Genomic DNA, 26,909 nt, shown 5'->3' on the forward strand with positions numbered 1-26,909 from the left:
TAATTTGGAACATGGTTTTAGAGCTCGAACACACAAAACCGGTGAGATTTTGAGCCTACTTGATTGGTTGCATCTTATCAACCAATATTTTATTTTTTTGGGTGTGTGTTGTTCTCTCTAAAATTGTGATCTTTGTCTTGCTTGATTCTATATTTCCATTGTTTAATGTATGCATGCACTTATGTGATTGAGGCCTTGTTTAACTAAGCTTACATACCCATATGGCCTTAACCTTTCATTATCCTTTGTAAACCAATTTGAGCCTATTTTACCCCTTTTATTCTTTACTTTGGCACATCATTAACTCTAAGCTGAAAACAATAATGTCCTTAATTTGAATCCTTGGTTAGCTTAGACTAGTGAGAGTGCTTATGATTTAAGTGTGGGGAAATTGGGTTTGGAAACATTTGGTTTGAGAATTGAGTATGTTAGAATTTTCTGAAAATGTGAAAGAATGTTCCTTATATGTTCATGCATTTAATACCTTAATCATATGCCTTGAGAAAAGCAAAAGAAAGAAAAATTATGAAAAAAAAGAGAAAAGAAAAGAAAAGAAAAAGAGCAAATAACAAAAAGGGGACAAAATGCCCCAAAATAAATGTTGGTAGCAATACATATGAGTTGTACTAAAGTTGGGAAGCATGAATATGTGGTAAACATAGTTAATGGGCAGTTAGATTTTGCATTGTAATTACATGGATTGTCTTAAGTTAGGTGGGAAGTTTAGGTTAATTAAGAATTCAGATTTTAGTCCACTTGACCAAATACAATCCTACCTTAACCCTAACCGCATTACAACCCTTAAAAGACCTCTTGATATGTGTATCTGTGCATTAAATTCTTTGTTGATTAGTAGAAGAAGAGCAAGTCTTAGAAAGCAAGATTAGTAGAGAATTGAGAGAATCGAACCTTAAACACCTGAGCGATTAGAGTGTATACACTTCCAGTGAGGGTTCAATGCTCGATTCCTTGTTCTCGGCTTTCATGAGCTTTCTTCTTACAAGTTTACTTGTACTTTATTTTATAATTTGAATTAGTGAAATCCAGTTCATGTCTGTTCTTGGAAGATTTATTTACTTTGACCAAGTAGGTAGAAACATTTTGCATGCAGTTGCATTCACATAGATAGGTTGCATTTCATACTCTCTACCATTCCTCTTCACTCTTTTAGTTCTCTTGAGCTTAGCATGAGGACATGCTAATGTTTAAGTGTGGGGAGGTTGATAAACCCCATTTTTAGGGTTTATCCTGTGCTTAATCTAGTGGATTTTATCCATTATTCTCACACTTATTCATACAATTCGCATGTTTTACGTTTTCCTTCCTGATTTTGTGCCATGATTGAAAACATGCTTTTTTGGCCTTATATTTGCTAATATTAATCCTCTCTTATTACCATTCGATGCCGTGATATGTGCGTTAAGTGATTTCAGGGATTACTGGTGCACGAAATTGTGATGTCAATGGCGCCAACAACTTGTATGCACAATTGTAATCTCAACTCTTTTTCACAACTTCGCACAACTAACCAGCAAGTGCACTGGGTCGTCCAAGTAATAAACCTTACGTGAGTAACGGTCGATCCCACAGAGATTGTCGGCTTGAAGCAAGCTATGGTCATCCTTGTAAATCTCAGTCAGGCGGATTCAAATGGTTATAAGGTTTTGATAATTAAAAGATAAATAAAATATAAAATAAGATAGAAATACTTATGTAATTCATTGGTGGGAATTTCAGAAAAGCGTCTAGAGATGCTTTGTTGCTTCAGAACCTCTACTTTCCTATTGCCTTCTTCCAACCATGCGTTACCTCCTTCTATGGCAAGCTGTATGATCCTCTCGGATGAAAACAAATCCATATGCGCTGTCACCGCACAGCTAATCATCTATCGGTTTCCGCTAGTGTCGGAATAGGACCATTGTCCTTTTGCACACTGTCACTTGTGCCCCACATTTGCAGGTTTGAAGCTCATCACAGTCATCCCTTCTTAGATCCTACTTGGAATACCACAGACAAGGTTTAGACTTTTCGAATCCCAGGAATGGCTGCCAATAATTCTAGCCTATACCACGAAGGTTCTAATCTTAGATTAGAAACCCAAGAGATAAGCACTCAAGCTATTGCAGATAGAACGGACGTGGTTGTCAGGCACGCGCTCATAGATGAGAATGATGATGAGTGTCACAGATCATCACATTCATCAGGTTGAAGTGCGAGTGGATATCTTAGAGAAGAAGTAGGCGTGAATTAAAGAGAAAAACAATAGTACTTGTATTAATTCATGAAGAACAGCAGAGCTCCACACCTTAATCTCTGGGGTGTAGAAACTCCACCACAGAAAATACATAAGTGAAAAGAGGTCTAGGCATGGCCGTAAGGCCAGCCTCCAAACCTGAACAGATGATAGTCTACAATAGCATATGAATACATTAGTAAAAGGTCCTATTTATAATGAATTAATGGCCTAGGGTTTACAGAAATAAGTAAATCATGTAAAAAATCCACTTCCGGGGCCCACTTGGTGTGTAATTGGGGTCAGCATTGAAGATTTTTCGTGCTTAGGCTGTTCCTGGAGTTAAACGCCAGCTTTGGTGCCAGTTTGGCGTTTAACTCCAATTCTAGTGCTAGTTTGGGCGTTTTACGCCAGAATTCCTTGGGTTGACTTTGAACGCCAGTTTGGGACATCAAATCTCGGGCAAAGTATAGACTATTATATATTGCTGGAAAGTCCAGGATGTCTACTTTTCAACGCAATTGAGAGCGCACAAATTGGGCTTCTGTAGCTCTAGAAAATCCACTTCGAGTGTAGGGAGGTCAGAATCCAACAACATCTGCAGTCCTTTTTCAGCCTCTGAATAAGATTTTTGCTCAGGTCCCTCAATTTCAGCCAGAAAATACCTAAAATCATAGAATAACACACAAACTCATAGTAAAGTCCAGAAATATGATTTTTATTTAAAAACTAATAATTATATACTAAAAACTAACTAAATTATACTAAAAACTATGTAAAAACAATACCAAAAAGCGTATAAATTATCCGCTCATCACAACACTAAACTTAAATTGTTGCTTGTCCCCAAGCAACTAAAAACAAAATAGGATAAAAAGAAGAGAGTATACAATAAATTCTGAAAACATCTATGAAGATCATTCTTAATTAGATGAGCGGGGCCATTAGCTTTTTGCTTCTGAACAGTTTTGGCATCTCACTTTATCCTTTGAAGTTCAGAATGATTGGCATCTATAGGAACTCAAAATTCAGATAGTGTTATTGATTCTCCTAGTTCAGTATGTTGATTCTTGAACACAGTTACTTAATGAGTCTTGGCCGTGACCCAAAGCATTTTGTTTTCCAATATTACCACCGGATACATAAATGCCACAAACACATGACTGGGTGAACCTTTTCAGATTGTGACTCAGCTTTGCTAGAGTCCCCAGTTAGAGGTGCCCAGAGCTCTTAAGCACACTCTTTTTGCTTTGGACCATGACTTTAACCGCTCAGTCTCAAGCTTTTCACTTGACACCTTCACGCCACAAGCACATGGTTAGGGACAGCTTGGTTTAGCTGCTTAGGCCAGGATTTTATTCCTTTGGGCCCTCCTATCTATTAATGCTCAAAGCATTGGATCCTTTTTCTACCCTTGCCTTTTGGTTTAAAGGGTTACTGGCTTTTTCTGCTTGCTTTTTCTTTTTCTTTCTTTTGTCTTTTTTCTTTATTTTTTCGCCACTTTTTTTTGCAAGCTTTTTCACTGCTTTTTCTTGCTTCAAGAATCAATTTTATGATTTTTCAGATTATCAATAACATTTCTCCTTTTTTATTATTCTTTCAAGATCCAACAATTTTAACATTCATAAACAACAAATTCAAAAATATGCACTATTCAAGCATTCATTCAGAAAAACAAAAAGTATTGCCACCACATCAAAATAATTAAACTATTTTAAAATTCGAAATTCATGTACTTCTCTTTCTTTTTCAGAAAATATTTTTTTTCATTTAAGAGAGGTGAAGGATTCATAGGACATTCATAACTTTAAAGCATAGGCACTAGACACTAATGATCATATAATGAAAATGCAAACATAGATAGCAGATAAAGCATAAAAATAAAAAAAATAGAAAGATAAGAACAAGGGAATCAGAACGGGTCCACCTTAATGATGGCGGCTAGTTCTTCCTCTTGAAGATCCAATGGAACGCTTGAGCTCCTCTATGTCTCTTCCTTGCCTTTGTTGCTCTTCCCTCATGGCTATTTGATCCTCTCTAATTTCATGGAGAATAATGGAGTGCTCTTGGTGCTCCATTCTTAGTTGCTCCATATTGGAACTCAAATCTCCTAAAGAGGTGTTAATTTGCTCCCAATAGTTGTGTGGAGGAAAATGCATCCCTTGAGGCATCTCGGGGATTTCTTGATGAGGGACTTTCTCATGCTCTTGTTGAAGTCCATAAGTAGGCTCTCTCATTTGCTCCATCCACTTTTTAGTGATGGGCTTGTCCTCTTCAATGAGGATGTCTTCTCCTATGACAACTCCAGCTAAATTGCATAGGTGACAGATGAGATGAGGGAAGGCTAACCTTGCCAAAGTGGAGGTTTTGTCAGCCACTTTGTAGAGTTCTAGAGATATGATCTCATGAACTTCTACTTCCTCTCCAATCATGATGCTATGGATCATGATAGCCCAGTCTATTGTAACTTCAGATCGGTTGCTAGTAGGAATGATGGAGCATTGGATGAATTCCAACCATCCCCTAGCCACAGGTTTGAGGTCAAGCCTTCTTAATTGAACCGACTTGCCTTTGGAGTCTCTTTTCCACTGAGCTCCTTTCACACATATGTCCATGAGGACTTGGTCCAACCTTTGATCAAAGTTGACCCTTCTAGTGTAGGGGCGTGCATCTCTTTGCATCATTGGTAAGTTGAATGCCAACCTTACATTTTTCGGACTGAAATCTAAGTATTTCCCCCGAACCATTGTAAGCCAATTCTTTAGGTTCGGGTTCACACTTTGATAATGGTTTTTGGTGACCCATGCATTAGCATAGAACTCTTGAACCATTAAGATTTTGACTTGTTGAATGGGGTTAGTGAGAACTTCCCAACCTCTTTTTCGAATCTCATGTCAGATCTCCGGATACTCATTCCTTTTGAGCATGAAAGGGACCTCAGGGATCACCTTCTTCTTGGCCACAACTTCATAGAAGTGGTCTTGTTGGACCTTTGAGATGAATCTCTCTATCTTCCATGACTCAGAGGAAGAAGCTTTTGCCTTTCCTTTCCTCTTTCTAGAGGTTTTTTTGGCCTTAGGTGCCATAAATGGTTATGGAAAAACAAAAAGCATCACTTTTACCACACCAAACTTAGAAGGTTTGCTCGTCCTCGAGCAAAAGAAGAAGGAAGGAAGGAGAAGAAGAAGAAAAATTGGAGGAGATGGAGTGAGGGGAGTGGTTCGGCCAAGAGGGGAGAAGTGTGTATATTGTGTGAAGATGAAGGTGGTAAGGAGGGGTTTATATAGGAGTGGAGAGTGGGGTAGGGTTCGTGTATGAGGGGTTGGGTGTGGGAGGGAAAGGATTTTGAATTTGAAATGTGAGGTGATGGGAAATAGGTGATTTGGGGAAGGGTGTTATGGGAAGGTGAAGAGAAGAGAGAGAGAGAGAGAGTTGAGGTAGGTGGAGATCCTGTGGGGTCCACAGATCCTGAGGTGTCAAGGATTTCTCATCCCTGCACCATTTTGGCGTGTAAACACCCCTTGGAATGCCAATCCTGGCGTTTAAACGCCAGGTTGCTGCCCATTTCTGGCATTTAACGCCAGCTTTTCTTCCCTTTCTGGCGTTAAACGCCAGCTTGATGCCCTTTTCTGCGCCAGCTTGATGCCCTTTTCTGGCGTTAAACACCCAGAATGGTGCCAGACTGGGCGTTTAACGCCCATTTTGCTACCCTTACTGGCGTTTAAACGCCAGTAGGCTCCTCCTCCAGGGTGTGCTATTTTTTTATCCTGTTTTTTATTTTGCTTTGATTTTTGCAGTTGTTTTTGTGACTCCACATGATCATCAACCTAAAGAAAACATAAAATAACAATAGAAATTTACATAGATAAGTAAAAATTGGGTTTCCTCCCAACTAGCGCTTCTTTAATGTCAATAGCTTGACAGTGGGCTCTCATGGAGCCTCACAGATACTCAAAGCATGATGTTAGCCTCCCAACACCAAACTTAGAGTTTGAATGTGGGGGCTCTGTTTGACTCTGCATTGAGAGAAGCTTGTCATGCTTCTTCTCCATGTGTACAGAAGGAGATTCTTTACCTTTAAACACAAGGTAGTCCTCATTCACTTGAAGGACCAACTCTCCTCTATCAACATCAATCACAGCTTTTGCTGTGGCTAGGAAGGGTCTGCCAAGGATGATGTATTCATCCTTATTCTTCCCAGTGTCCAGGATTATGAAGTCAGCAGGGATGTAAAGTGTAACATCCCGCATTTTTGAAAACCTAAATGTAAATAAATTGTGATTTTATCTTGTTAAGTTTAAATTTTGTAATTTTAGAAATTATTTTGTTAGAAATAATTAAATAGATTCAGAGATAATTTTATTTTGAACCAATTAATATTCTTCAGTAACTTTATTATAATGGAATATTTTGTAGAATTTTAGTAATTGAAAATTAAGAAAGAATTGTACAATTTAATTTAAGTAATTTTTATTATGAATAAGTTATGACTTATTATTAATTTGAACTCTTTATTTTATAAACTGAACAATTGAGAATAATTAAATTAGTTTTATTAATATTTGAAGTTAAGTTAATTAATATTTTTGTGTAAATTTTTATAATTGGTTATTTTATATAATTAAATTTAAGAAATTTCTATTATGAATAAATGTGGTTTATTTTATTAACTTGAGCCCTTAAAGATTAATTTATTAGGAATGATTAAATTGATTTTGATAAATACTTTAATTTTAAGTCAATTAGTATTTACGCACAATTTTGATTATAACTAGTTATTTTATATAAATTGAAATTAAAGTTATGATAGAAAAATAATGAAAGGTTATATAATTTAATATAGGTAATTGATATTTTGAGTTTAACTGTATTTTATAAGTTGTGATTAGTAAGTTTATTTTATAATTTAAATTAAAAATAATTATTTGACTCATTGGTATGTTGGTAAATAAAATTATATATGTTTCTAAAGTAATTTTATAGTAATATATTTAAATCTAAATTTTCTCTTTTATTTTAAATATTATGTAAAATTCGTATGTTAATCGTATATGTTTTATTGTAATTTTAACCTATGTTTCTTATTTTTACGTATCATTATTGTGTAACACGTATACTTCTCACCCAATTAGTCACACACACATATACGGTACACTAACCCCTCCCTTATTCCTCCACGCTTCTTTTCTCCCCACCATTCATTCATGGATGAACACCCTCCACACAAATAAACTTATCAACACAGAGAAGAAAGAAATCAGAGAAAACAAGGAAAAGAGAGACCGAGAGAGAGCGAGACGCATAGGGAAGAGGGGAAGGGGGAAGCAGCACTGGTGGGTAACACAGGCAGCATCACTGCTGTTGCTGTCATATAGGAGAGTGTGGGAGAAGTGGAGGGCAAGAGGGAGAAGGATGGTGCGCTATTGGAGCCACATCACAGCCGTTCCTCACTGTCACCGCCGCGTTTCACCGCCGTCGTTAAACTTCCATCGCCGTCGCCACTATTCAACCCGCCATCAGGGAGAGGCACTTCCATCGAACCCTAGCCATCACTATCGCCTCTGCACGCAAAGAAGGGGCTGGTGTCACTGTTGCCACTGATGCCATCAATTTGGAGTTGCCAAAGACACAGTTGTTTCTACTTCTAGTGCTCATTCTTCTGACTGCTGGAGTTGCTGTGGAATGGAGCCACTGCCGGGGAGTTGCTGCTGCCAGAACCACCGGGAAGGATTGCCGGGAATCACTGCTGCCCTGTTTTCGCTCTAATTAGGATTAACATCCATTGGCCTGGGTTAGCCTTTTTCCCTTATTTCTGCTCCAATTGCACGCCCTATTCTGCCAATTTCTTATTAAACTGCTTGTCCTTTTTTAATTCAACTTTGGTCTGTGCTCCGTTTTAAATTATCAGAGCTGTTTCTGCCTTTCGATTCCGTTGAATTCGAAATCTTCATTTCACTGCAACCATGGTCATTGTTGTGGAAGCTAATGCTACTGTTGTCCCAGTTGTGCTGAGATGCAGTGCTGCTGCTTTCTTGGCTGAAACGGTTGCGTGACTAATAGGGGTCTAGCCAACTGTCTCACTGCAATTCTGTCTCCGGTTTCTTGTAATTGCGACATCGAGGTAGGGGGTTTAAAATGATTTTAATTTAAGAATGCCTACAAGGTTTATTGAATAACTGCAAATAGATTTAATAGATGTGAGTAATTGATTGATTATGTGAATATTGAATTGTGGCTAAAATTGTGATTGGAATGGTTGAAATTGTGATTTGGAATTGTTGATTGGTGATATTGATTGGTTATGTAGATTGGGAATAGTTTGATGACTTATTGTTGAGAATTACTGAATTTTAATGGGTTATGTTGGATTTGTTGCTGTTGAGCTATTATTTGGTATATTGTAATGTTAATGAGCTTGGTTGGTGGTTGATTTGGAATTGGTTTTGAGGGGTATTGAAGGGTTGGATTTTGAACACTAAATAGTTTGCTGAAAATCAGGTTCTCTTGAAATTAAACGGCAACTTTGAAAGTGAATCAGTGACTCTATAGTGACTGAAATGATAAGAATTTAAGTGTTAATGAAATTATATTAAGTGTAATTGTGAAAATTCAATTTTGAAGGTTTCGTATCAACTAAAGAATTAGTTATGATTTTTCAAAGTTGAATTCTAAAATCTAATTTTCTGCATAATTTCTAAACTGAGTCAGCAACTTTGAAAAGCTATAACTAATTCTGTGATTATCGGAATTGCGTGGAACCAAGTCCGGATTAAGCTTGGGAATATAGGAAGCTAGACTGGTAAATTTTAGCCTTTTTAATTAAGTTTATGATTTATGGTAAATTTTTGAATTATGGATGTCAAATCTGGTTTTTCTGCAGAATGTTTAACACAGCAGCAACTTGTTTCCTCTATTGGAATTTCTCCAGTTTGAATTTTGAAATGGAACTAATTTTAAATGAAACTCTGGTCCTAATACTTTAATTTCATAAAAATTTAGAATTGTTAGAGTTGTGGTTTTAAATATTTGGATTTGTAAAATAAGATGTATTATGCAGTAAAAGTCAGGTTTTGTTTTCTAAGTCAGTAAATTTAAGACTTTATAATTTTTAATTCTGGAATGATATTGAGATGCAACCAATTGGAGGTGAAATTTGAGTATGTTTAATACATATGATTCAAATTTCAGGGTTTTCCATGTTTTAATAAGTGAGTTATGGGACTTGGAAGAGGTTTTATTTAATGATTTGTATAACAGAATTCTGCAGAAAATTACCTAACTTCCAAGCTACGTAAATCCTTCATTAAAAATGGTATGACCCTGGAACTAATTGAGAAAGAAATTTGGGTAAGTTAAGTTTAACCACATTAATTTTGAAGGTGGTTGGATTCAATTTGGATTTTATATGAAATTTCGAATGTTGTATGCTGCTGCTGTTTTCTGGATTTAGAACACTGCAGAGCAGTCTCGGTTTTGCTTATATTCCCGAAGCTAGAGTTAACGAAAAATTATGATTTTTGGTTTAGTAGAAAGCTTAATCCAAGACGGTCGCATGGATATAAAGTTTGCGTAATTCCGAATTCATTTGATATTTTAAAAACATAATGGAAATCAGGCTGCCAAGTTGTGTTGGTAATTATTTTAGATATGGAATTTAAGAAATAGATTTTCTATTATCAAATATTTTTGAGAATATATTGCTGTGGCAATTGCTGAAAGAGGCTGACGAAATGTTGAGAAAGAAGGAACTCGTAAGGGTGGATAAGTCCTATTTTTAAAGGAGATTATGTCCAAATTTTTACAAAAGTATAATGACTTAATCAAAATCAATATTTAAGGCTTATTTAATGATAAAAACTTCAATGATTCCTGTAAGAAGAAATTATTTGGTATACGAGATTGTTGGCAAGGGCGTGGGTCTTGTCCCGCTTGCGTATTTGCAATTATGAAAGAAAAAGGAAAGATGTAAAGTTTGTATAGTATGATTGAACACAGAAAGAAAGTGGTACTGCATAAGAATGTGAAAGTGATGATGAATAATTAGAATGATAATGAATGATGGTAATGAGAATGATTATGTGATGATCTGTTGCATTGAGGCAGTCATATAGATAGTGGTGCGACCACTGAGAACACTTTCCTACGGTACAGATCCATATTTTATTTCTGTAAGGCAGAGGGGTTATTTCCTGCTACAGAAGTACCGTGACCACCTGTTCCATTTCTGTAGTGGCAGAGGGGTTATTTCCTGTATACAGAAGGTGTGTCGGCATACATCCCTGCAGTGGCAGATGTGTTATTTCTTGCGTGCAGTGGACCCTGTGGTGGCAGAGGGGTTATTTCCTGTACACAGGGGTATAGCCAACAGGAAAGCCATATCCGGCTAGTAATGATGGGTTACGTCGGGAGCGGGTAGAAACCAACAGATGAGCTCATTACCTGCACTAGGACTAGACATTCATCATATGCATCTATGTGACATTGTTTGGGTGTGTATATTGTAATTGGTTTGCCTAAGTGAATAATTCTGTTAACTGCTGATTGCTATACTTGATATAATTGCTCTTGATTGTGTTTGAACCTCATTACTTGTATTTGTAACTGATTGGTTGGGTTGGGGTGAATTGGGTGTTGGATGAATTTCTTGGGCCTGAGGCCGTGATTGGATTGTGTTTGAGGTTTAGTAAGTATGAAAGATTGAGCTGGTTCAGCATAGACTTAATGAACCTATGCTTAGAACAGATTAGTCATTCATACGGTCTAGAAAAACTTTTAAGATTTTTATAAAGGAAAATATGGGTTTAGAATTTTGGATAATTAACTGATGCTTTATAAGATTTTGGATTTTTGAATGTTATGCCATTGGTTTTCAAAATAAAAGGTTGACAAGGCGAGTAAAGATCACTGCAAATGAAAACAGTTTTTCTTTTAAATATTTCTGAATGGAGTTATCTATTTGCATTTTATTCTTTACTTTCACGGCATTCTCTACCTCTACTAAGAACATGTGGTTTGGTTCTCACCCCCAAATTTTTCACCCTTTCAGTGACACAGGTTTGAAGACGCAATTTGAAGCTGCGAGCAATTAGTAGGTTTTCTTTATGGTTTTAATTGGTCTCGTAGAGTCCCCTCGCTCTTGTCATATGAGGTTTTATTTCATATAGAGGGGTAGGTTTGGTATATTATTTTTGAGTTTCATTTGGTTTCTTTTGTATAAAAATTATTATCAATAGTAATTATGTGATTATTATTACTTGTAAATGTTTGAATTATGACTTTAATGAATAAAAACAAATTTTTTGGCATTTTCTTAAAACTGAAATGCAAACTCAATACAAAGGCTCGATAATTAAGTAGTTAATACTAGAGAAGGTTACGTAATGTTCTTTCTAGTAGAAATACCTTGACTTAAGCAAGGTAATTTTGCTGGACGGGACGTTACAATATGGTATCAGAGCAGTCCTTCCTGTAGAGCCTTGGGAGTGGACTGACTATGCTTCATTGCATACTCTGAGTGTCTGTCATGCCTCAAGACTTGTCTTGGTGACAAGAGTTTATGTTTTATATGCATGACTGTCTAGTGATTAACGTTATTAGTTTACCGTTGCATACCTCATGGTATCAAGTTTGGCCAACTTAATACTAATGATTTATGTATATGGGAATACTAATGGGTTATCATAGACGAAATAGAAGTGATAGGTTAACGCGAATCACGAGGTTTTGGGGATGTTAGAGACTAAGTTCTAGAGACAAGTTCTATTTTGACGTATGCTCTTTATTCATGCTTAGCGTTATCTCTTTCTCTACTAATTGTATTGGAATTTCTAATTTTTGATCTCTTTCTTACTAACCTTGTATTATCATTCGTGCACGTCCTTGCTTGACTCTGCATCTGGTTGTTGTTTGAATCTTTTGGAACATTTATCCTTACCTTGCAAACTCTATGCTCCCTGTTCTGAACTCTGATTTATTTCGATGCAACATACCATTTCTTGTAATTTTCTTCTTGAGTACTTGTTTCAGATTCTCTTCGAGAAAAAAATTCAATTTACATATTTTCTTATTTGACTGTATCCACAACCCTTGCTTAAATTTTGATGGGATTGTTTTTAATTCGGTCTAGACTCTCTTACACAAACTCTAAAACTTCTTTATATAGTTCAATCTTGTTTATTTGTGATATACCACTTATTTTTTATTGATTTATAGAAAATTTTATTTCAAAATTTATTCTTTGAATAGAAGCTGAATTTCTTCCAACTTTACTATAACTTTATTTTAATACCTAATTATGTACTTAAGTATCCTCCAAGATTTTTTTTAAAGAAAATATTTTGCCCTTAACATCAAACAAGCTTTAATTTACAAACCATGCATGATTTGTTTTGATTTGAAATTAAATCGGTATAACGTATTATTTATACTTAGTTTAGTATTTTTGAAAAATGTTGGATTTATATATTTTCTTTTGAAAAAGATAAACTAATTCCCTCTATTTCAAATTGAAGTTGTTCAAAATTGTTGTACTATTTTTCCTAATTATATTCATATTGAAACTGTTCGATTCAAAATTTCTTCCTAAGCCTTGAATTAATTCCCTTTATGCTCCATTTCATTTCTTATATATATATCCTTGTTTGTTGATGATTTCACGTATTCCTTCAAATCCTTGCGAAATACCATCTTGTACAACAACGAATTTGAGTATTCTTCCAATTTCTCGCATAAACCTTTCGTGTCGTTTGTCATTCTCTTCTCATGTTTCGTATTCCTTATATGCGCTTGTTCTTAGGGACACAATTCGTGCGTGCGAAAATTGAATGTGGTCAGTATACAAAGTTATAAGGAGTTGTGAAATTTTGAGGTGACAAGAGGAAGCGGTCATACTTTGTTAAGAGTTCTGAACGAATATTGTGCCTATTTGATTTTGGATTTTTAAATTTGGTTTACGTGAAATTATTTTTATCAACTTTTGCAACACCTAGTATATTTTCTTCTATGTTTGTGATATGAATTTCTTGATCTCTTTAAAATATTCAAAAAGGAATGTGAATATAAATCTTTTCTCCATCTTATATCAATTTTCAAGGGCGAAAATTTTTGTAAGTTGGATAGAATGTAACATCCCGCATTTTTAAAAATCTAAATATAAATAAATTGTGATTTTATCTTGCTAAGTTTAAATTTTGTAATTTTAAAAATTATTTTGTTAAAAATAATTAAATAGATTCAAAGATAATTTTATTTTGAACCAATTAATATTCTTCAGTAACTTTATTATAATGGAATATTTTGTAGAATTTTAGTAATTAAAAATTAAGAAAGAATTGTACAATTTAATTTAAGTAATTTTTATTATGAATAAGTTATGACTTATTATTAATTTGAACTCTTTATTTTATAAACTGAACAATTGAGAATAATTAAATTAGTTTTATTAATATTTGGAGTTAAGTTAATTAATATTTTTGTGTAAATTCTTATAATTGGTTATTTTATATAATTAAATTTAAGAAATTTCTATTATGAATAAATGTGGTTTATTCTATTAACTTGAGCCCTTAAAGATTAATTTATTAGGAATGATTAAATTGATTTTGATAAATACTTTAATTTTAAGTCAATTAGTATTTATGCACAATTTTAATTATAACTAGTTATTTTATATAAATTGAAATTAAAATTATGATAGAAAAATAATGAAAGGTTATATAATTTAATATAGGTAATTGATATTTTGAGTTTAACTGTATTTTATAAGTTGTGATTAGTAAGTTTATTTTATAATTTAAATTAAAAATAATTATTTGACTCATTGGTATGTTGGTAAATAAAATTATATATGTTTCTAAAGTAATTTTATAGTAATATATTTAAATCTAAATTTTCTCTTTTATTTTAAATATTATGTAAAATTCGTATGTTAATCGTATATGTTTTATTGTAATTTTAATCTAGGTTTCTTATTTTTACGTATCATTATTGTGTAACACATATACTCCTCACCCAATTAGTCACACACACATATACGGTAAACTAACCCCTCCCTTATTCCTCCACGCTTCTTTTCTCCCCACCATTCATTCACGGATGAACACCCTCCACACAAATAAACTTATCAACACAGAGAAGAAAGAAATCAGAGAAAACAAGGAAAAGAGAGACCGAGAGAGAGCGAGACGCATAGGGAAGATGGGAAGGGGGAAGCAGCGCCGGTGGGTAACACAGGCAGCGTCGCTGCTGTTGCTGTCATATAGGAGAGTGTGGGAGAAGTGGAGGGCAAGAGGGAGAAGGATGGTGCGCTGTTGGAGCCACATCACCGCCGTTCCTCACTGTCACCGCCGCGTTTCACCGCTGTCGTTAAACTTCCATCGCCGTCCCCACTGTTCAACCCGCCATCAGGGAGAGGCACTTCCATCGAACCCTAGCCATCACTATCGCCTCTGCACGCAAAGAAGGGGCTGGTGTCACTGTTGCCACTGATGCCGTCAATTTGGAGTTGCCATAGACACGGTTGTTTCTACTTCTAGTGCTCATTCTTCTGACTGTTGGAGTTGCTGCTGCCAGAACCACTGGGAAGGATTGCTGGGAATTACTGCTGCCCTGTTTTGGCTCTAATTAGGATTAACATTCATTGGCCTGGGTTAGCCTTTTCCCCTTATTTCTGCTCTAATTGTACGCCCTATTCTGCCAATTTCTTATTAAACTGCTTGTTCTTGTTTTAATTCAACTTTGGTCTGTGCTCCGTTTTAAATTACCAGAGTTGTTTCTGCCTTTCGATTCCGTTGAATTCGAAATCTTCATTTCACTGCAACTGTGGTCATTGTTGTGGAAGCTAATGCTACTATTGTCCCAGTTGTGCTGAGATGCAGTGCTGCTGCTTTCTTGGCTGAAATGGTTGCGTGACTAATAGGGGTCTAGCCAGCTGTCTCACCACAATTCTATCTCCGGTTTCTTGTAATTGCGACATCGAGGTAGGGGGTTTAAAACGATTTTAATTTAAGAATGCCTACAAGGTTTATTGAATAACTGCAAATAGATTTAATAGATGTGAGTAATTGATTGATTATGTGAATATTGATTTGTGGCTGAAATTGTGATTGGAATGGTTGAGATTGTGATTTGGAATTGTTGATTGGTGATATTGATTGATTATGTAGATTGGGAATAGTTTGATGACTTATTGTTGAGAATTACTGAATTTTAATGGGTTATGTTGGATTTGTTGCTGTTGAGCTATTATTTGGTATATTGTAATGTTAATGAGCTTGGTTGGTGGTTGATTTGGAATTGGTTTTGAGGGGTATTGAAGGGTTGGATTTTGAACACTAAATGGTTTACTGAAAATCAGGTTCTCTTGAAATTAAACGGCAATTTTAAAAGTGAATCAGTGACTCTATAGTGACTGAAATGATAAGAATTTAAGTGTTAATGAAATTATATTAAGTGTAATTGTGAAAACTCAATTTTGAAGGTTTCGTATCAACTAAAGAATTAGTTATGATTTTTCAAAGTTGAATTCTAAAATCTAATTTTCAGCATAATTTCTAAACTGAGTCAGCAACTTTGAAAAGCTATAACTAATTTTGTGATTATTAAAATTGCATGGAACCAAGTCCGGATTAAGCTTGGAAATATAGGGAGCTGGACTGGTGAATTTGAGACTTTTTCATTAAGTTTATGATTTATGGTAAATTTTTGAATTATGGATGTCAAATCTGGTTTTTCTGCAGAACGTTTAACACAGCAGCAACTTGTTTCCTCTATTGGAATTTCTCCAATTTTAATTTTGAAATGGAACTAATTTTAAATGAAACTCTGGTCGTAATACTTTAATTTCCTAAAAATTTAGAATTGTTAGAGTTGTGGTTTTAAAGATTTGGATTTTTAAAGTAAGATGTATTATGCAGTAAAAGTCAGGTTTTGTTTTCTAAGTCAGTAACTTTGAGACTTTATAATTTTTAATTCTGGAATGATATTGAGATGCAACTAATTGGAGGTGAAAATTGAGTATGTTTAGTACATATGATTCAAATTTCATGGTTTTCCATGTTTTAATAAGTGAGTTATGGGACTTGGAAGAGGTTGTGTTTAATGATTTGTAAAACAGAATTCTGCAGAAAATTATCTAACTTCCAAGCTACGTAACTCCTTCATTAAAAATGGTATGACCCTGGAACTAATTGAGAAAGAAATTTGGGTAAGTTAAGTTTAACCACATTAATTTTGAAGGTGGTTGGATTCAATTTGGATTTTATATGAAATTTCGAATGTTGTATGCTGCTGCTGTTTTCTGGATTTAGAACACTGCAGAGCAGTCACGGTTTTGCTTATATTCCCGAAGCTAGAGTCAATGAAAATTATGATTTTTAGTTTAATAGAAAGCTTAATCCGAGATGGTCGCATGGATATAAAGTTTGCGTAATTCCGAATTCATTTGATATTTTAAAAACATAATGGAAATCAGGCTGCCAAGTTGTGTTGGTAATTATTTTGGATATGGAATTTAAGAAATAGATTTTCTATTATCAAATGTTTTTGAGAATATATTGCTGTGGCAATTGCTGAAAGAGGCTGACGAAATGTTGAGAAAGAAGGAACCCGTAAGGGTGGATAAGTCCTATTTTTAAAGGAGATTATGTCCAAATTTTTACAAAAGTATAATGACTTAATCAAAATCAATATTTAAGACTTATTTAATGATAAAAACTTCAATGATTCCTGTAAGAAGAAATTATTTGGTATACGAGATTGTTGGCAAGGGCGTGGGTCTTGTCCCGCTTGCGTATTTGCAATTATGAAAGAAAAAGGAAAGATGTAAAGTTTGTATAGTATGATTGAACAGAGAAAGAAAGTGGTACTGCATAAGAATGTGAAAGTGATGATGAATAATTAGAATGATAATGAATGATGGTAATGAGAATGATTATGTGATGATCTGTTGCATTGAGGCAGTCAGATAGATAGTGGTGCGACCACTGAGAACACTTTCCTACGGTACAGATCCATATTTTATTTCTGTAAAGCAGAGGGGTTATTTCCTGCTACAGAAGTACCGTGACCACCTGTTCCATTTCTGTAGTGGCAGAGGGGTTATTTCCTGTATACAGAAGGTGTGTCGGCATACATCCCTGCAGTGGCAGATGTGTTATTTCCTACGTGCAGTGGACCCTGTGGTGGCAGAGGGGTTATTTCCTGTACACAGGGGTATAGCCAACAGGAAAGCCATATCCGGCTAGTAATGCTGGGTTACGTCGGGAGCGGGTAGAAACCGACAGATGAGCTCATTACCTGCACTAGGACTAGACATTCATCATATGCATCTATGTGACATTGTTTGGGTGTGTATATTGTAATTGGTTTGCCTAAGTGAATAATTCTGTTAACTGCTGATTGCTATACTTGATATAATTGCTCTTGATTGTGTTTGAACCTCATTACTTGTGTTTGTAACTGATTGGTTGGGTTGGGGTGAATTAGGTGTTGGTTGAATTGCTTGGGCCTGAGGCCGTGATTAGATTGTGTTTGAGGTTTAGTAAGTATGAAAGATTGAGCTGGTTCAGCATAGACTTAATGAACCTATGCTTGGAACAGATTAGTCATTCATACGGTCTAGAAAAACTTTTAAGATTTTTATAAAGGAAAATATGGGTTTAGAATTTTGGATAATTAACTGATGCTTTATAAGATTTTGGATTTTTGAATGTCAAAATAAAAGGTTGACAAGGCGAGTAAAGATCACTGCAAATGAAAACAGTTTTTCTTTTAAATATTTCTGAATGGAATTATCTATTTGTGTTTTATTCTTTACTTTCACGGCGTTCTCTACCTCTACTGAGAACATGTGGTTTGGTTCTCACCCCCAAATTTTCCACCCTTTCTGTGACACAGGTTTGAAGACGCAATTTGAAGCTGCGAGCAATTAGTAGGTTTTCTTTATGGTTTTAATTGGTCTCGTAGAGTCCCCTCGCTCTTGTCGTATGAGGTTTTATTTCATATAGAGGGGTAGGTTTGGTATATTGTGTTTGAGTTTCATTTGGATTCTTTTGTATAAGAATTATTATCAATAGTAATTATGTGATTATTATTACTTGTAAATGTTTGAATTATGACTTTAATGAATAAAAACAAAATTTTTGGCATTTTCTTAAAACTGAAACGCGAACTCGATACAAAGGCTCGATAATTAAGTAGTTAATACTAGAGAAGGTTACGTAATGTTCTTTCTAGTAGAAATACCTTGACTTAAGCAAGGTAATTTTGCTGGACGGGAGGTTACATAAAGGCCTTCAACCTTTACCAAGACATCTTCTACAAGTCCATAAGCCTGTTTCCTTGAATTGTCTGCCATTTCTAATGAGATTCTTGCAGCTTGCACCTCAACGATCCCTAGTTTCTCCATTACAGAGAGGGGCATGAGATTGATACTTGACCCAAGGTCACACAGAGCCTTCTCAAAGGTCATGGTGCCTATGGTACAAGGTATTAAGAACTTTCCAGGATTCTATTTCTTCTGAGGTAATTTCAATTGAACCAGATCACTTAGTTCTTTGGTGAGCAATGGGGGTTCATCCTCCCAAGTCTCATTACTAAATAACTTGGCATTCAGCTTCATGATTGCTCCTAGATACTGAGCAACTTGTTCTTCAACAATGTCTTCATCCTCTTCAGAGGAAGAATACTCATCAGAGCTCATGAATGGCAACAGTAAGTTCAGTGGAATCTCTATGGTCTCTATATGAGCCTCAGATTCCATTGGTTCCTCATTAGGGACCTCCTTGGAGACCAGTGGACATCCATTGAGGTCTTCCTCACTGGAAATCACTGCCTCTTCCTCCTCTGTGCATTCGGCCATATTGGTTATATTTATGGCCTTGCACTCTCTCTTTCGATTCTTTTCTATATTGCTTGGGAGAGTGCTAGGAGGAGTTTCAGTAATTCTCTTACTCAGCCGACCCATTTGTGCCTCCAGATTTCTAATGGAGGACCTTGTTTCAGTCATGAAACTGAGAGTGATCTTAGATAGATCAGAGACTATAGTTGCTAAGTCAGAGTGGCTCTGCTTAGAATTCTATGTCTGTTGCTGAGAAGATGATGGAAAAGGCTTGCTATTGCCAAACCTATTTCTTCCACCATTATTATTATTGAAGCCTTGATTAGGCTTCTGTTGATCCTTCCATGAGAGATTAGGATGATTCCTCCATGAAGGATTATAGGTGTTTCCATAGGGTTCTCCCATGTAATTCACCTCTTCTATTGCAGGATTCTCAGGATCATAAGCTTCTTCTTCAGAGGAAGCTTCCTTAGTACTGCCTGTTGCAGCTTGCATTCCAGACAGACTCTGAAAAATTATATTGACTTGCTGAGTCAATATTTTATTCTGAGCCAGTATGGCATTCAGAGTATCAATCTCCATAACTCCTTTCTTTTGAGTTGTCCCATTATTCACAGGATTTCTTTCAGAAGTGTACATGAATTAGTTATTTGCAACCATTTCAATGAGTTCCTGGGCTTCTTCAGGCATCTTCTGCAGATGAAGAGATCCTCCAGCAGAGTTGTCCAATGACATCTTAGACAATTAAGATAGACCATCATAGAATATGCATATGATGCTCCATTCTGAAAGCATGCCAGAAGGACACCTTCTGATCAACTGCTTGTATCTTTTCCAAGCTTCATAGAGGGATTCGCCTTCCTTCTGTCTGAAGGTCTGGACTTCCACTCTAAGCTTACTCAATTTTTAAGGTGGAAAGAACTTTGCCAAGAAGGCATTGACTAGCTTTTCCCAAGAGTTCAGGCTTTCTTTAGGTTGTGAGTCCAACCATGTCCTAGCTCTGTCTCTTACAGCAAAGGGAAAAAGCATAAGTCTGTAGACATCAGGATTAACCCCATTGGTCTTAACAATGTCACAGATTTGCAAGAATTCAGCTAAAAACTAATGAGGATCTTCCAATGGAAGTCCATGAAACTTACAATTTTGCTGCATCAGAGAAACTAATTGAGGCTTAAGCTCAAAGTTGTTTGCTCCAGTTGCAGGAATTGAGATGCTTCTTCCACAGAAGTCAGAAGATGGTGCAATAAAGTCACCAAGCATCTTCCTTGCATTGTTGGCATTGTTGTTATTTTCAGCTGCCATGTCTTCTTCCTTTTCGAAAATTTCTGTCAGGTCCTCTCCAGAGAGTTGTGCTTTAGCTTCTCTTAGCTTCCTCTTCAAGGTCCTTTCAGGTTCAGGATCAGCTTCAACAAGGATGCCCTTGTCCTTGTTCCTGCTCATAAGAAAGAAAAGAGAACAAGAAAGTATGGAATCCTCTATGTCTCAGAGAAAAACAGGAATAGAGGGATGAGATAGGTGGATAAGAATTCAAACATATGAAGAATGAGAGAGAGTCCGAATTGCTAATTGAGGAGGAGTGTTAGTCCTTAAATAGAAATAGATGAGAGAGAGAATTTTCGAAAATTTTTAAAAAAAACAAAATAAAATTAAAATTTAAAATAATTAGTTAATTAAAAAGAATTTTGAAAAATGGTTAATGGTTTTCGAAAATCAAAAGTGAGAAAGTGATTTTGAAAATAAATTTTGAAAAGATAGGAAGTTAGAAAAAGATTTTGAAATCAAGGATTTTGAAAAGATATGATTGAAAAACAATTTAAAAAGATTTGAATTTTTTTTAAATTAAATTTGATTACTTGACTAATAAGAAACTAAAAGATATGATTTTAGAATTTAAAGATTGAACCTTTCTTAATAGGCAAGTAGCAACTTTAAATTTTTTTGAATCAAAATATTGATTGTTAGCATTAATTTCGAAAATTATGAAATGAAAATAAGAAAAAGATTTTGAAAATCAAATTTTAAAATTTTTGAAAATAGTAAGAAGGAAATTAAAAAAGATATGATTTGAAAAAGATGTGATTTTGAAAAAGTATGAAGATTTGAAAAAGATTTGAATTAAAAACTAACTTACCTCCTTTGTGTTGTCCTGGCATTAAACGCTCAGAATGGTATCCATTCTGGCATTTAACGCCCAAAATACTACCCTTTTGGGCGTTTAACGCCCAGTCAGGTACCCTGGCTGGTGTTTAAACGCCAGTTTTCCTTCCTCACTGGGCGTGTTGAACGCCCAACTTTTTCTCTGTAATTCCTCTGCTGTATGTTCTAAATCTTCAATTCTCTGTATTATTGACTTGAAAAGACATAATTTTGAAATTTTTTTTGAATTTTTAATGATGAGAGAGAGCAACAACAAAATGAAACTAATCATGAATAACTAAGATCAAATAAACAATGCATGCAAGAACATGTTGAATGTCAAGATGGACATCAACAAAATTTTTTAAGAAAAGAATGATATGCAAGACACCAAACTTAGAAATTTTCATTCTATAGACACTAATAATTCAAAAATGAATGTGAAAAACAAGAAAAGACACCAAAAAAGAGAATTCAAAGATCAGACCAGAGAAAATCATCAAGAATAACTTGAAGATCAATGAAGAACATAATGCATATATTTTAGAAAAATACAAGAAAATTACAAATATGCAAGACACCAAACTTAAAATGTGACACTAGACTCAAACAAGAAACATAAATTATTTTTGATTTTCATGGTTTTAAAATTTTTTTGTATTTTTTTTTCAAAAATTATTTTGAAAAGGAAAATAGAGAAATTCAAAAATTTTAATACGAATTCCAGGAATCATGCAATGTTAGTCTAAAGCTTCAGTGTAAAAAGATTAGACATGGCTAGCCAACCTTCAGCAGGACATTACATACAACAGCCAAATTGATGGGAATCAATTAGCTCCTGTGATGATAAAAGCATCATCTGAAACTCTAGAATTCATTCTTAAAAATTCTGAAGAACATAGAATAATTTATTTTTTTGAATTTTTTTCGAAAATAAAAGGTTAAAAATAAAATAAAATTACCTAATCTGAGCAACAAGATAAACCGTCACTTGTCCAAACTCGAACAATCCCCGGCAACGGCGCCAAAAACTTGGTGCACAAAATTGTGATCTCAATGGCGCCAACAACTTGGTACGCACAATTGTAATCTCAACTCTTTTTCACAACTTCGCACAACTAACCAGCAAGTGCACTGGGTCTTCCAAGTAATAAACCTTACGTGAGTAAGGGTCGATCCCACAAAGATTGTCGGCTTGAAGCAAGCTATGGTCATCCTTGTAAATCTCAGTCAGGCGGATTCAAATGATTATAAGGTTTTGATAATTAAATAAATAAAATATAAAATAAGATAGAAATACTTATGTAATTCATTGGTGGGAATTTCAGATAAGAGTCTGGAGATGCTTTGTTGCTTCAGAACCTCTGCTTTCCTATTGCCTTCTTCCAACCATGCGTTACCTCCTTCCATGGCAAGTTGTATGATCCTCTCGGATGAAAACAAATCCATATGCGCTGTCACCGCATGGCTAATCATCTGTCGGTTCACGCTAGCGTCGGAATAGGACCATTGTCCTTTTGAACACTGTCACTTGTGCCCCACATTCGCAGGTTTGAATCTCGTCACAGTTATCCCTTCCCAAATCCTACTCGGAATACCACAGACAAGGTTTAGACTTTCCGGATCCCAGGAATGTCTGCCAATAATTCTAGCCTATACCACGAAGGTTCTAATCTTAGATTAGAAACACAAGAGATACGCACTCAAGCTATTGCAGATAGAACGGACGTGGTTGTCAGGCACGCACTCATAGGTGAGAATGATGATGAGTGTCACGGATCATCACATTCATCAGGTTGAAGTGCGAGTGGATATCTTAGAGAAGAAGTAGGCGTGAATTGAAGAGAAAACCAATAGTACTTGTATTAATTCATGAAGAACAGCAGAGCTCCACACCTTAATCTATGGGGTGTAGAAACTCCACCGTAGAAAATACATAAGTGAAAAGAGGTCTAGGCATGGCCGTGAGGCCAGCCTCCAAACGTGAAAAGATGATAGTCTATGATAGCATACGAATACATTAGTAAAAGGTCCTATTTATAATGAATTAATGGCCTAGGGTTTACAGAAATAAGTAAATGATGCAGAAATCCACTTCCAGGGCCCACTGGTGCACGAAATTGTGATCATCAACAATGGCGCCAAAGGACTTGGAGCTTGTAAACATGAATCACACTTTGTCACAATTTCGCACAACTAACCAGCAAGTGCACTTGGTCGTCCAAGTAATAAACCTTACGTGAGTAAGGGTCGATCCCACGGAGACTGTCGGCTTGAAGCAAGCTATGGTCACCTTGTAAATCTCAGTCAGGCTAATTCAGATGGTGATGGAGAATTGATAATTAAAAGATAAATAAAACATAAAATAAAGATAGAGATACTTATGTAATTCTTTGGTTGGTATTTCAGATAAGCGTATGAAGATGCTTTGTTCCTCCTGAACCTCTGCTTTCCTATTGCCTTCTTCCAATCATTCATACTCCTTTCCATGGCAAGCTTTATGTTGGGCATCACCGTTGTCAATGGCTACTTCCCGTCCTCTCAGTGAAAACGTTCCAAATGCGCTGTCACCGCACGGCTAATCATCTGTCGGTTCTCGATCATGTTGGAATAGGATCCATTGATCCTTTTGCGTCTGTCACACGCCCAACAATCGCGAGTTTGAAGCTCATCACAGTCATCCCTTCCCAGATCCTACTCAGAATACCACAGACAAGGTTTAGACATTTCGGATCTCAGGATTGGTCGCCAATAATTCTAGCCTATACCACGAAGGTTCCAATCTTAGATTTGAAACCCAAGAGATACACATTCAAGCTTGTTTGCATGTAGAACGGAAGTGGTTGTCAGTCACGCGTTCATAGGTGAGAATGGTGATGAGTGTCACATAATCATCACATTCATCATGTTCTTGGGTGCGAATGAATATCTTAGAGAAGAAATAGGCTTGAGTTGAATAGAAAAACAATAGTACTTTGTATTAATTCATGAAGAACAGCAGAGCTCCACACCTTAATCTATGGTGTGTAGAAACTCCACCGTTGAAAATACATAAGAACAAGGTCTAGGCATGGCCGAATGGCCAGCCTCCAAACGTGTCTAAGATAGCATAAGACTTCTCAAAGATCTCCAAATACAATAGCAAAAGGTCCTATTTATAGAAAACTAGTTGCCTAGGGTTACAGCATGAGTAATTAATGCAGAAATCTTCTTCCGGGCCCACTTGGTGTGTGCTTGGGCTGAGCATTGAAGCTTCCATGTGTAGAGACTTTTCTTGGAGATAAACGCCAGCTTTTGTGCCAGTTTGGGCATTTAACTCCAGCTTTTGTGCCAGTTTTGGAGCTTGAGCTGACTTGGAACGCCTGTTTGGGCCATCAAATCTTGGGCAAAGTATGGACTATTATATATTGATGGAAAGCCCAGGATGTCTACTTTCCAACGCAATTGAGAGAGCGCCAATTGGATTTCTATAGCTCCAGAAAATCCACTTTGAGTGCAGGGAGGTCAGAATCCAACAGCATCTGCAGTCCTTTTTCAGCCTCTGAATCAGATTTTTGCTCAGGTCCATCAATTTCAGCCAGAAAATACCTGAAATCATAGAAAAATACACAAACTCATAGTAAAGTCCAGAAGTGTGATTTTTATTTAAAAACTAATAAAAACATAATAAAAACTAACTAAAATATACTAAAAACATACTAAAAACAATGCCAAAAAGCGTATAAATTATCCGCTCATCACAACACCAAACTTAAATTGTTGCTTGTCCCCAATCAACTAAAAATCAAATAGGATAAAAAGAAGAGAATATACAATGAATTTCAAAAACATCTATGAAGATCAGTATTAATTAGATGAGCGGGGCTTTTAGCTTTTTGCTTCTAAACAGTTTTGGCATCTCACTTTATCCTTTGAAGTTCAGAATGATTGGCATCTATAGGAACTCAGAATCCAGATAGTGTTATTGATTCTCCTAGTTAAGTATGTTGATTCTTGAACACGGCTACTTTATGAGTCTTGGCCGTGACCCTAAGCATTTTGTTTTCCAGTATTACCACCGGATACATAAATGCCACAGACACATAACTGGGTGAACCTTTTTAGATTGTGACTCAGCTTTGCTAGAGTCCCCAATTAGAGGTGTCCAGAGCTCTTAAGCACACTCTTTTTGCTTTTAGACCACGACTTTAACCGCTCAGTCTCCAGTTTTCAATTGACACCTTCACGCCACAAGCACATGGTTAGGGACAGCTTAGTTTAACCGCTTAGGCCAGGATTTTATTCCTGTGGGCCCTCCTATCCACTGATGCTCAAAGCCTTGGATCCCTTTTTATCACCCTTGCCTTTTGGTTTAAAGGGGTATTGGCTTTTTCTGCTTGCTTTTCTTTTTTCTTTCTTTTTCTCTTTTTTTTTTGCCTCTTTTTTTTCTGCAAGCTTTTCACTGCTTTTTCTTGCTTCAAGAATCAATTTTATGATTTTTCAGATCATCAGATAACATTTCTCCTTTTCCCATCATTCTTTCAAGAGCCAACAATTTTAATATTCATAAACAATCAAATTCAAAAATATGCACTGTTCAAGCATTCATTCAGAAAAATAATAGTATTGCCACCACATCAAAATAATTAAACTGTTTTAAAATTTGAAATTCATGCACTTCTTTTTCTTTTTCAATTAAAAATATTTTTCATTTAAGAGAGGTGATGGATTCATTTTCATAGCTTTGAGGCATAGACACTTAGACACTAATGATCACGTAATAAAGACACAAACATAAATAAACATAAAGCACAATTTTTGAAAAACAGAAAATAAAGAACAAGGGAATTAAAGAACGGGTCCACCTTAGTGATGGCGGCTTGTTCTTCCTCTTGAAGATCTTATGGAGTACTTGAGCTCCTCAATGTCTCTCCCTTGCCTTTGTTGTTCCTCTCTCATGGTTCTTTGGTCTTCCCTAATTTCATGGAGGAGGATGGAATGCTCTTGGTGCTCCACCCTTAGTTGTCCTATGTTGGAACTTAATTCTCCTAGGGAGGTGTTGATTTGCTCCCAATAGTTTTGTGGAGGAAAATGCATCCCTTGAGGTATCTCAGGGATTTCATGATGAGGAGTTTCCTCATGCTCTTGGTGAGGTTCTCTCACTTGATCCATCCTTTTCTTAGTGATGGGATTGTCCTTATCAATGATGATGTCTTCCTCTATGTCAATTCCAACTGAATTGCAGAGGTGACAAATGAGGTGAGGGAAGGCTAACCTTGCCACAGTAGAGGACTTGTCCGCCACCTTGTAGAGTTCTTGGGATATAACCTCATAAACTTCTACTTTCTCCCTAATCATGATGCTATGGATCATGATAGCCTGGTCTATAGTAACTTCAGACCGGTTGCTAGTAGGAATAATTGACCGTTGGATGAACTCCAACCATCCCCTAGCCACGGGCTTGAGGTCATGCCTTCTTAGTTGAACCGGCTTCCCTCTTGAATCTCTCTTCCATTGAGCGCCCTCTTCACATATGTTCATGAGGACTTGGTCCAACCTTTGATCAAAGTTGACCCTTCTAGTGTATGGGTGTGCATCTCCTTGCATCATGGGCAAGTTGAATGCCAACCTTACATTTTCCGGACTAAAATCTAAGTATTTCCCCCGAACCATTGTAAGCCAATTCTTAGGATCCGGGTTCACACTTTTATCATGGTTCTTGGT

The 26,909-nt window shown here is 35.9% G+C and overlaps 1 long non-coding RNA gene across 1 annotated transcript; it reads left to right on the forward strand.

Annotated features, from left to right (window-relative positions):
- The first annotated feature begins 7,369 nt into the window (after positions 1-7,369).
- On the forward strand, positions 7,370-11,549 carry LOC107643584 (uncharacterized). Its single transcript, XR_015883605.1, has 4 exons — positions 7,370-8,024; positions 8,142-8,354; positions 10,464-10,722; positions 11,280-11,549. It is a non-coding gene; the product is annotated as an uncharacterized LOC107643584 (long non-coding RNA).
- Positions 11,550-26,909: the final 15,360 nt, after the last annotated feature.

This window comes from Arachis ipaensis, chromosome B5, assembly GCF_059453495.1.
Source record: "Arachis ipaensis isolate K30076 ecotype BB chromosome B5, ASM5945349v1, whole genome shotgun sequence".
NCBI classification, from domain to species: Eukaryota; Viridiplantae; Streptophyta; class Magnoliopsida; order Fabales; family Fabaceae; genus Arachis; species Arachis ipaensis.